The sequence below is a fragment of the Manacus vitellinus genome, unplaced genomic scaffold (genome assembly GCF_001715985.3).
Source record: "Manacus vitellinus isolate BGI_N305 unplaced genomic scaffold, ASM171598v3 scaffold_28_pilon, whole genome shotgun sequence".
NCBI classification, from domain to species: Eukaryota; Metazoa; Chordata; class Aves; order Passeriformes; family Pipridae; genus Manacus; species Manacus vitellinus.
The window spans coordinates 6,321,524-6,331,135 of record NW_021940122.1 but is presented as its reverse complement, the minus strand read 5'-3'; positions in this window follow the sequence as shown (position 1 = coordinate 6,331,135).

Here is a 9,612-nt window from a genome sequence, read left to right as displayed (position 1 = left end):
TTCCACTGCTCAGGGAGAGGAGTCCTTCCCCTGCTCCTACATGGAGTCCCTCCCACAGGAGACAGTGCTTTATGAACCTCTCCAGTGTAAGTTCTTTCCACAGGCAACATTTCTTCATGAACTGCTTCAGTGTGGGTCACTTTTCCATGGGGTCAGTTCTTCAGGCATAGGCTGCTCCATCACGGGTCCCCCATAGGGTCACAAGTCCTACCCAAAAACCTGCTGTAGTGTGGGCTCCTCTCTCTGCAGGTCTTCAGGTTCCTGCCAGGACCCTGCTCCAACATGGGCTTCCATGAGCTCACAGCCTTCTTTTCAGGCATCCACCTGCTCCAGTGTGGGTCTACTCCACAGGATGCAGGTGGATCTCTGCACTTCCATTGACCTCCATGGGCTGCAAAGGGATATCCATCACCATGGTGTTCATCATGGGCTACAGGGGAATCTCAGCTCTGATGCCTGGAGCATCTCCTCCCCCTTCTTCCCCACTAACATTTGTGTCTGCAGAATTGTTCCTCTCACATATTCTCACTGCGCTCTTCCTTGAGTGCAATTACATCTGTGCAATATTTTTTTTCCCCCTCTTAGATATGCTTTCACAGGGGCATTGCCAACATCTCCGATTGGCTCAGCCTTGACCAGCAGCTGGTCCATCCTGGAACTGGCTGGCATTGGCTCTGCTGGACATGGGGGCAGCTTCTGGCAGCTTCTCATGGAAGCCACACTTGTAGCCCCCCCTGCTACCAAAACTTGGCCATGCAAACCCAGCACACATCTGGGTCTGAACTTGAGACACTCTGATGCTTGGGGCAGAGAGATCTGTGGTGAATGGCGTCGTGAGTGGTATGAATTGCTAATTATATTTCAAACATCCTAAGTCTGAACTGACTCAGCCTCTGATTTCTGATAGAGGAAATTCCTTATTTTTTAACTTTATAATAGACAGAAAATGTTCTAGCCATGAAAAACCTACCTTTCATAAAAGCTTGTAGTGTTTTATTTTATATGTTTCCATTGCCATGGAAGCTGCCACAGAATTGACCTCCTGTCTCTGAATTGTTCTTTGTTTCAACTCCATTTTTTAAAATACATTTTCTGCCATCAAAAAAAAGCTAGAAAGAAATATCAGAATATCAGTTGAAAACAACTCTATTCTAATGTTTTCCAGAACACAGCTCAAGAAACAGTAGTTCTGAATGGCATGAATCTATTACCTACCCTAATAAAGAGCTAATTGTGAAACCTGCTGATGTCATCTTCAACAGCTACTTTGCTTTATTTTTTTTGTTGCTGTTGTTGGTTTTTTTGTTGTTTTGGTTTTTTTTGTTCTGTTGGGGTTTTTTTGTTGTTTGGGGTTTTTTTCTTGTTGTTTTTTTGTTTAAATGTCATTAAATCCTTTCTTCTCAGTTTGAGGTTAGCTGCAGCTGCCCATTTCCATCTGCAGAAACTCCTCACTTCCTACCATCCTGTCACACAATTCAAAAAATGAATTTTTTTTTCTCAAAAAAATTATAGTTGTCAAAATTCTTGCAGCAGCACTCCCATCTTCTTGATACAAGTCAAATTTGAGACCTCTTGTCAGAGCTCCACTGTGGGCATAGAATGTCTTCCAGGAGCAGAAAAGCCTTTTATACCTTTATGGCTGGTCATTGCTTGGCGTAGGCTAACACAGAATGCATCTGCAAGAGACAGGATCAGGATCCCCAACACTACAGAGTACATGTGGGGAACTGGAGAAATGTCTTTTGAGAAGTGACTCAGAAGACACTATCAAAAGGAAAGGTAACAGCCAAAATAAAAACCACACACTCTATGATAAAGGCTGCTTGAAGCAGAAGTGTCAGGGGTTTTGGTTTTTTATTTTTTTTTACCACTGTTCCGCTTGTCTGTATTTGAATACATGTTAGTGAATGTGGGTTATTTGTTTTAAAGTCTCTTTCTTCCTTATCAAAGGCTGTCTTCTGACTTCACTCTGTGTTTTTGCTGGAAAGCTGCATTTAGTAATGTAAATGTGATTCTTCCCTGTGGCAGCTGCAAAGAGTGGCACAATTCTGTCTGTGCTCGCATCAGTAGTGCATTTTAGCACAGAAAGAGAGCGATTGATGGATGGAAGGGATGGCTTAGGGATTTGTACTGCATTGTGCTCTGATCCTTTCAGCTCTAGGACGTCAGTTTGCACCCAGCCCTGGATTAATTCCAGTGTCCCAACTAGAGGAGCAGAGCAGGACGACCCAAAGCTAGTGGGAGCAGGTGAGCAGAACATAAGAATTTGATCAGTCTACTGAGCCTTAACAAGCCTGCAAGTAAACAGCATTCCTTTTTCCTAAGTCTTTGTATGAACACAGTTAAATGCAATGCTAAGTTTGTCCCTTGCATGTAGTTCCTTGGCATGCAATGAGATAATGGAATTTAAATGATGGACCCAGCCTATCAATCAATTTTTGAAGCCTTATCTATTTGTTTTCTGCAGTGATTCTTTAAAAAATCAGGCCTGTCGGGTCTCACAGTTTTGGAGAAGACTCCTCTGTTTACTCCAATCCCTTTGTACCCTCCAGTTTGTCCCATACCTCATGTGCTTCCAGTGCAGCATCCTGCAACCTTGCCATGGGTGATGTCTTGCTCTAGTCTGGGGTAAACTGATTTCACTGCATGAGACTGGAGAGCGGGATGGGGTGTTTCCTGTTTTATTGTGCCATTAGAATGCAGAGTTTCAAATATGTGGTCTTGCACTGCTGCACCACCAGTGCAAGACTTTCTATGGAGGCCACATGAAACTGGAACAGTAGGCACTATGAAAGATATGGGAAGGCATGTGAGAACCAGAGATTTAAGCAGTTAAAATTCCCTAGTGTAATTTCTCTGCTTCTTCTTCCCAAGGGAAATCAAAGCCCCTGGGTTTTTTTCAAGGCCTACACCTGACTATAAGAATTACAGGGGTTTTGTTTTCCCTCCAGTGGAGGAATGGAAACCATACTATGAACTGATGATTAATCACAAACAAACCAGCAGCTCGTGGCTAGAATACTAACTGTGGAATACACAAGCAATGCTTTTGTGATCAATCTGCAAGGGTAGTTTTTTTAAAGGGGAGAAAAAAAAGAGCCCTGCCAAAAATGTGTTGAGGATTTTCAAATAATGAGTACATTCGAGGAAATTTTGATTTTGCTCAGGGACCATCTGTGAGCAAAGAAAGGGACTAAATTCTTTCAGCAAATTACTGGCTGCAAATTATTTTTCAGCACTAGTTATGAATGTTGTAACTGCACAGCTGAAAATGTATTATTAAGCTGAGAACTGGGGATTTAGGAACCATAGATTGTGAATTCTTTTCTTTTAGGGGTTTTTCTTAAGCGTCTCATGGCAAAAGAGACACCTTCAACTGGAACATTGTGAGTTTCAAAAGGAGCAACACAAGATAAAGTATCCCAATATGATGGACAAGGACAGGTTTTAGAACATATTCATGAAGGAACATCTGCAGATGTGTAAGGGGTGGAGTTTGGTTAAAAAAATGAACTATCTGAGTTGCTGACGTAGAAAGATATTGTAAATAAAATCTGCTTAATGAATTTAAAGAAAGAGAATTTGATGTTTAGGAGCTCAGTCGGTTGCTCAACTCTGGAACTGCCACAGCAAGCAAAGCTCTCAGAGGTCACTTCATCAGGGACTTGTTAAAAGTTTCCTCTTTGGCCCCAGTGAAGGGCAACCATTTCATTTCACCAAGGTGGGGAAGTGAGATGGATGGTGGAATTTCAAAATGGTCCATGGACCATCAGTATGTTCAAAGTCACTCCCAGGTTGGGTACAGTTGCATCACAGAGGTGGGTGGCTGCTGCCAACCCTGTGCCTGGTCTTGTGCTGACCATTGTTCCCAGAGGCAGTATCTAGAAAAATAAAACCTGTGACTATCGACATTCAGGATTCAGTTTTTTGAAATATGAGCTTGACATGAAACCGAAATTAAATCCCTAATTTTTGAAAGATGTTTTCTATTAAAGAATATTCTTGGGAAATCCTTTTGTGCGTGTATTTAACTTTTGATTCAGTATGTATTTTATTTTGATGAAAATTAAGTGTCTTTCATTTAAACAGTTTCTTTTTCTGTTATATAATGTGCCACAGAATACATTTTCTAGAATTATCTAATGAAAAATAATCTTATGAACGAAAGTCAGAGATATTTTCCCCCATTCCTTAGTTTCCCCAAGAAATTGTGGCTAAATTGACCTAATTTCATGTCATTTTTTTATTTCAGTGGAACAGCAAGGCCTGCTGTATTAAGCCCTGTAATCACCGCTCACTCACTTTCCTGTAAAAAAAAAAAATCAGATTGCATGTTGTGAAATAATCCCATTATATTTCAGTTAATTGAATCCAGGAATACTTTAATCAAGCTAGGTGTAGTTCAAAATGCCTGCTTGAAGACCCCAGAGATGTTCAGATCACAATACAAATTTTGCAGATTAATTTGAGCCTTGGAACACCATTTCCAACTCTTTGGCTGAGCCCCGATGAGTAGGGAGGTGAAGGCAAAATTATCTCACCTGTCTCACATGTGGTTCCTATGCCTTCCTTTGTTCTATGTGGTGTGTCTACTATCAGGGACAAGTGCCTGGGCTTGCCATAAGGGATCAGACTCATCACTCACTTCCTAACCTTAACAGGTCCGAACAGGTCTCCTTCCCCATTCAGAGTATAGTTAATTGCAGACAGAAACATTGAAATGTGACCCAAAATCCAAAATTGTGAGTAATTTGTAGTCCTGTGCAGGTGATGGAGAGAATTACCAGGGACATTCCAAGGATTGCTAGTTCAGTGTGAGATGCAAGAGTTGGGGATTATTTTAAAAATGGAATTCAGCAAGGTTATACAAAAAGTTTTCTAGTTGAACTCCTTGAATTTACTGCCTGTCATCCTCACTCTCCCCAAAAGACCTTTCTTTTTTTCTTTCTTTTTTCTTTCTTCTTTTTTTTTAACTTTCTTCTCTTTTCTCTTTGACTCCTCTTTTTCACGCTCCCTCTCTTTTCTTCCTTTTCTTCCTTGGTTTCTTGCAGAAATGAGCCACTGGATTTCTTTCTTCCCTACATTGGATTTCAAGTGTTGAGAGGCTTCTGATCCATGAAAGACTTCAAGGAGGGAGGTCATTTACTGAGACATATATAATGTTGACACTAATAATAGTATAAGCACGGCTTTAAAGGAAAGAATACGCCTCCTGGGACCTTACTTCCACAACCCAGAAAGTGACTTTATTCCTGTGAAACAATGTAGACTTTACCAAAAGCCTGAGGAAGAAACTGAAGCAATCAAGTGAAACAATGTGAACATACAAGAGTAGGAAGAGAGAGGACAAAGGAATGAGAGCAGGCACAGAATGACAGAATGACAGAATGACAGAATATGCTGAGTTGGAAGGGACTCACAAGGATTATCAAGTCCAATGCTTAGCCCTGCACAGGACCATCCCCAAGAGTCACATCATGTTCCTGAGAGTATCATCCAAACACTTCTTGAACTCTGTCAGTCTTGGTGCTGTGACCATTTCCCTGGGGAGCCTATTCCAGTGCCCACCCCCACCCCCCCCCCGAGTGAAGAACCTCTTTCTAATATCCAACCTAAACCTCCCCTGGCACAACTTCAGGCCATTCCCTCGGGTCCTGTCACTGGTCACCACAGAGAAGAGATCAATGTCTGACCCTCCTCTTCCCCTCATGAGAAAGCTGTAGGCTGCAATGAGGTCTCCCCTCAGTCTCCTCTTCTCCAGGTTGAACAGACCAAGTTACCTCAGCCTCTCCTCATATGGCTTCCCCTTAAGGCCCTTCACCATCTTCATTGCCCTCCTTTGGACACTCTCCAATAGCTTAATATCTTTCTTATACTGAGGTGATCAAAACTGCACACAATATTCAAAGTGAGGCCACACCAGTGCAGAGTAGAATCATGGAGACAGAGGGACTGTGGAAACAAGGGGAAAAGGGGGAAAGTGATGGGGAACATCAAAAAAGAAGGGGGAAAAGGTGACAGCATGTGGGCATGGGAAATTAATGTAGAGAATGAAGAGAAAGCAAAGGCGTGTGTGTATGTGTGGAGGGAGAGATTAAAAGAGGCAGTAACAGAAAGAAGTGAAGTTGTCTAACATACAGAGATGGGAAGTGACATGTTTGTTTGAATTCTGGGGCTGCTCAGCCTGGCTGCACTCTGGTTTCTGCCTTTGATCAGCTGCATGGCAGGCTGGTGTCAGATCAGAAAGCAAATGAGATGATAAAGCAGCTGAAACTGCAATGAGTTTAACAGCAGCAGAGTGGCAGGGGGTGGGAGGGAGGAACTGTAGAACGAAGTGAATGCTCCCTGTGCTTTAATTCAGAGAGTCCTGGCAGTGAACGCAGCTGCCTCCTCTGCTGAGAGGTTGTGAATGACCAGAACAAGAAGCTCCCTTGCAGTGGTTACATAGAAAGGACCTGTCTCTGTGTGCTGGTACCGTTGTCAGCAGTGCTCTTGCCAACTGTAAGCCTGGTTGAAGCATCAAAGAGGGTTATGGGCTGACAGAGTGATTAAAAATATCGATGCCTACTTTAGCTCAGCTTGTTTTCCAGCTTTTGGGTTTGCTGTGGCTGGCAGAAATGCAGGCAACTGTGAGAAGCTTTCCTGTGGTTGGCACTTATGGGTTGGGGTAAATGGACAGAAAAGGGAGGCCTTGCTCAGGGGAGAAACAGTCACTGTCTCATCAAGCATCTCAGGATGTCACTGGGGTTGACACTGCATTGGGAAACCCCTGCTGCCTTGGAGAAAAGAGGAGCGGTAATGATTGATCTGTGGGTGGAAATGCAGGACAGTAGAGGAAAAATAGAAAAGACAAGTATGCCCAGCAGGCAGCTTGATTCAGCCACACACTGATTACATTGCCATTTTCTGTAACTTCTGGTGCAGTGTCCAAGCCGAAGACTTGGAGGCAGGGCCCAAGTCTGGGATGGAGTCGGTACAGCTAATGGGAATTGCATGGAGATGGAGGTGGTGTTTTCTGCAAGGTGAAGCAGTGGGGTTTATTGATCAGGGTTCTGAGCACCCTCACTTGACAAAGTGTAAGGTGCCCAGAAAGCATTACCGTACTGGTCCATACAAACCCATTTCCTCCAGTTTAGGTTATTCTGCCTGTTCTGTTAAGTGCCCTTGGATGGACTAAATAAAGGTGATCCATGACAATATGAGCCCTGTTGCAATGAGACTCACAAAGACCTACTCACAGCTGGTATGGGGATGTGTGGCTGGGAAAAGAAGATGCTAGGAATTAGGGTTGCTTGTCCCACAAGATTGCTCCTCACCTTGGAAAAGCCTTGTCTCCTCCCACAAGGGGAAGGCAGGCACCTGTTCTGGCATTGTTAATGATACACCAGACAGATGTTCTGAGAGCAGGTAGCTTCATATCTCTGCCTATGTCCCAGCTTATAAAATGGAGTTTAGATTTCCTATCTTTGTTCCTCTGCATAGGATTGCTTTGCTCCGTTTTCCTGGTCACAGGGTATATTCCAGGCAAGTCGTGTCCTGATTCAGGAATTCAAATACTCTAAACACTTTCTGGCACAGATGCTGGTTTTTTGACAGCTCCATCATGCCATTCCCGGAGTGAGGATTTCTACAGCGATGTTCTGGGGGCGGAGGTTGAAAGAAGTTTAGGATATCACAGAACTAATTAAATGCAAACTAGGCTGCCTGCAGAAAGCTGTGCATGCTGGTTGCTATGTTTCTGGCAGGAACAGACTGGGAGAAGGGGGGCTGAGGGGGTGCTGTTTGTTTTTTCTGTTTAAAATGAAGATGCCGACAAAGTTCTGGTTACTCACCAGCCTTTGAAAGGTAAATGAAACATGACTTCTTGCAGCCATAGAAATAAGAAAAGTGAGAAGAGGAGGTAGACTTAGAATGGATGAATGTATCGATAAATTAAAGAGAAAAGGGGAGCAAGGGGTTGTTTTTGTTTGTATTCATACATTCTTATCTTTGCATTGACATATTCTTTGCCTTTTAGATCATCATATTATTATATGGAGGTTTTGTGCTCTCCATTCAAAAGAGTGCCTTGTAAATTACCTTGAAATATAAACCTTCATAGCACTTGAGGCTTGACATAAACCTGTACTGTGCCTATGTCTCCCAGAAGCAGTGGTGAAGTTCACAGGGACCAGCAGGACTTGGTTTCCTTTTTGAGAACTAAATGAGCATGCAAACACATGTGCATCCAGACTCACTGAATCTGTCCTTATTTCATTAGTCCTCTGTGGGTAATCAGAGGACATGTTAAGCACAGCTTTCAGCTGCTTCACCTGAGCAACACTTGGGGGGATAATTAAGGACTTGCCTGACAGAGCAAAGAGAGAGGCAGAAGAAAGAAGGAAGGACTTTGAGAAGGGAGTGAATAAGCTAATTGGGATCACTTCAAGAGTGAAGTTGGCTTTGAAGAACACCCACTGAAGGTATTCAACTTGCTGGAATGAATGCATTACTCAAACACCCATGTGGAAATCAATATTAAACTACCTAGGGCTGCTTTCATGTAAACCCCTAGGAAAAAGAGAACAGATTAGTTCAAAGAATGGGGCTTCAGTGATGCTATGTTATGCTTTAGACTTCATCCTGGATCTCGGCACAAGCTGCCCAGTGACAGAGGCCAGAGGGAACAACAACCATCAGAGGCAGCACAGGATAGGGAAGGAGTTGCAGGCACCTCTCAGTCAAGTGTTCTGCTCAGGAAATCCAATCAAACACAGGACAAGTTAGAGCTGTACCAGATAGTTTGAGATTGATGAGAGTGGCAGCTATAAATGTGGGGAACAGAGTGCCAGGTATACTGAATAACAATGGCCAGGATGATTTAGAGACAATGTGCCACCTGTCACAAGCAAGGGATGTCCGGCCAGCTGGCAACCTCTGCCACGACATCCCAATGCACATGTGTTAGAGGGTAAGCACTTTATGCTGGTGGTGAGGCAGGACAGTGTGCCAGCAGGCAGGGCTGCCTGAAAGCTGGTCCAAGTGCAAACAGGGTGTGCTGGCACACTGCAGCTGACCTCGCAGTGCTGAGGAGATGAGAGCATTGACACAAGGCAAGGGTAGGTTGATGGTCCAGGACTTTACCCAGGAAGAGAGTTTTTCTGCCTACCCTTGTTCCTTTTGCCACATAGCTGGCACTACCTGAGTACCCGGGACACAGTCACAGGCCCTTGCTTCCCCTTCATCCCTATGGCAGCCCTTTCCTGACTATGTGAGCAGTGGTAGTGTCCCAGCAGAAAATTGGGAGCCCAGAAGACAGAGAATAGGGTGGTTTAGACTCATGGTTGGCGTGTCCAAATGGTTGAGGGCATAGACACAGTTGCAAAGGGCTTCTGGACATGTGGAGAAAGCGTTACATTGGCATAAGGCATCACAGAGAGTGGGAGCATTTCAGAAGAGCACAATGACTCCTGCCTTCCCCAAAGTCCCTAGCAGAGAAGGAAGGTAGTAAACTCTCTGTTGCTCCCCACCTGGCAGAGGCTGCATCCATTGCACAGCCTGAAGCCAGTCCCTTCCTGCTGGAAGCCTCTTCCTCTTAATGATGGTGCACTGCTCTAATGAACGACAATTTCT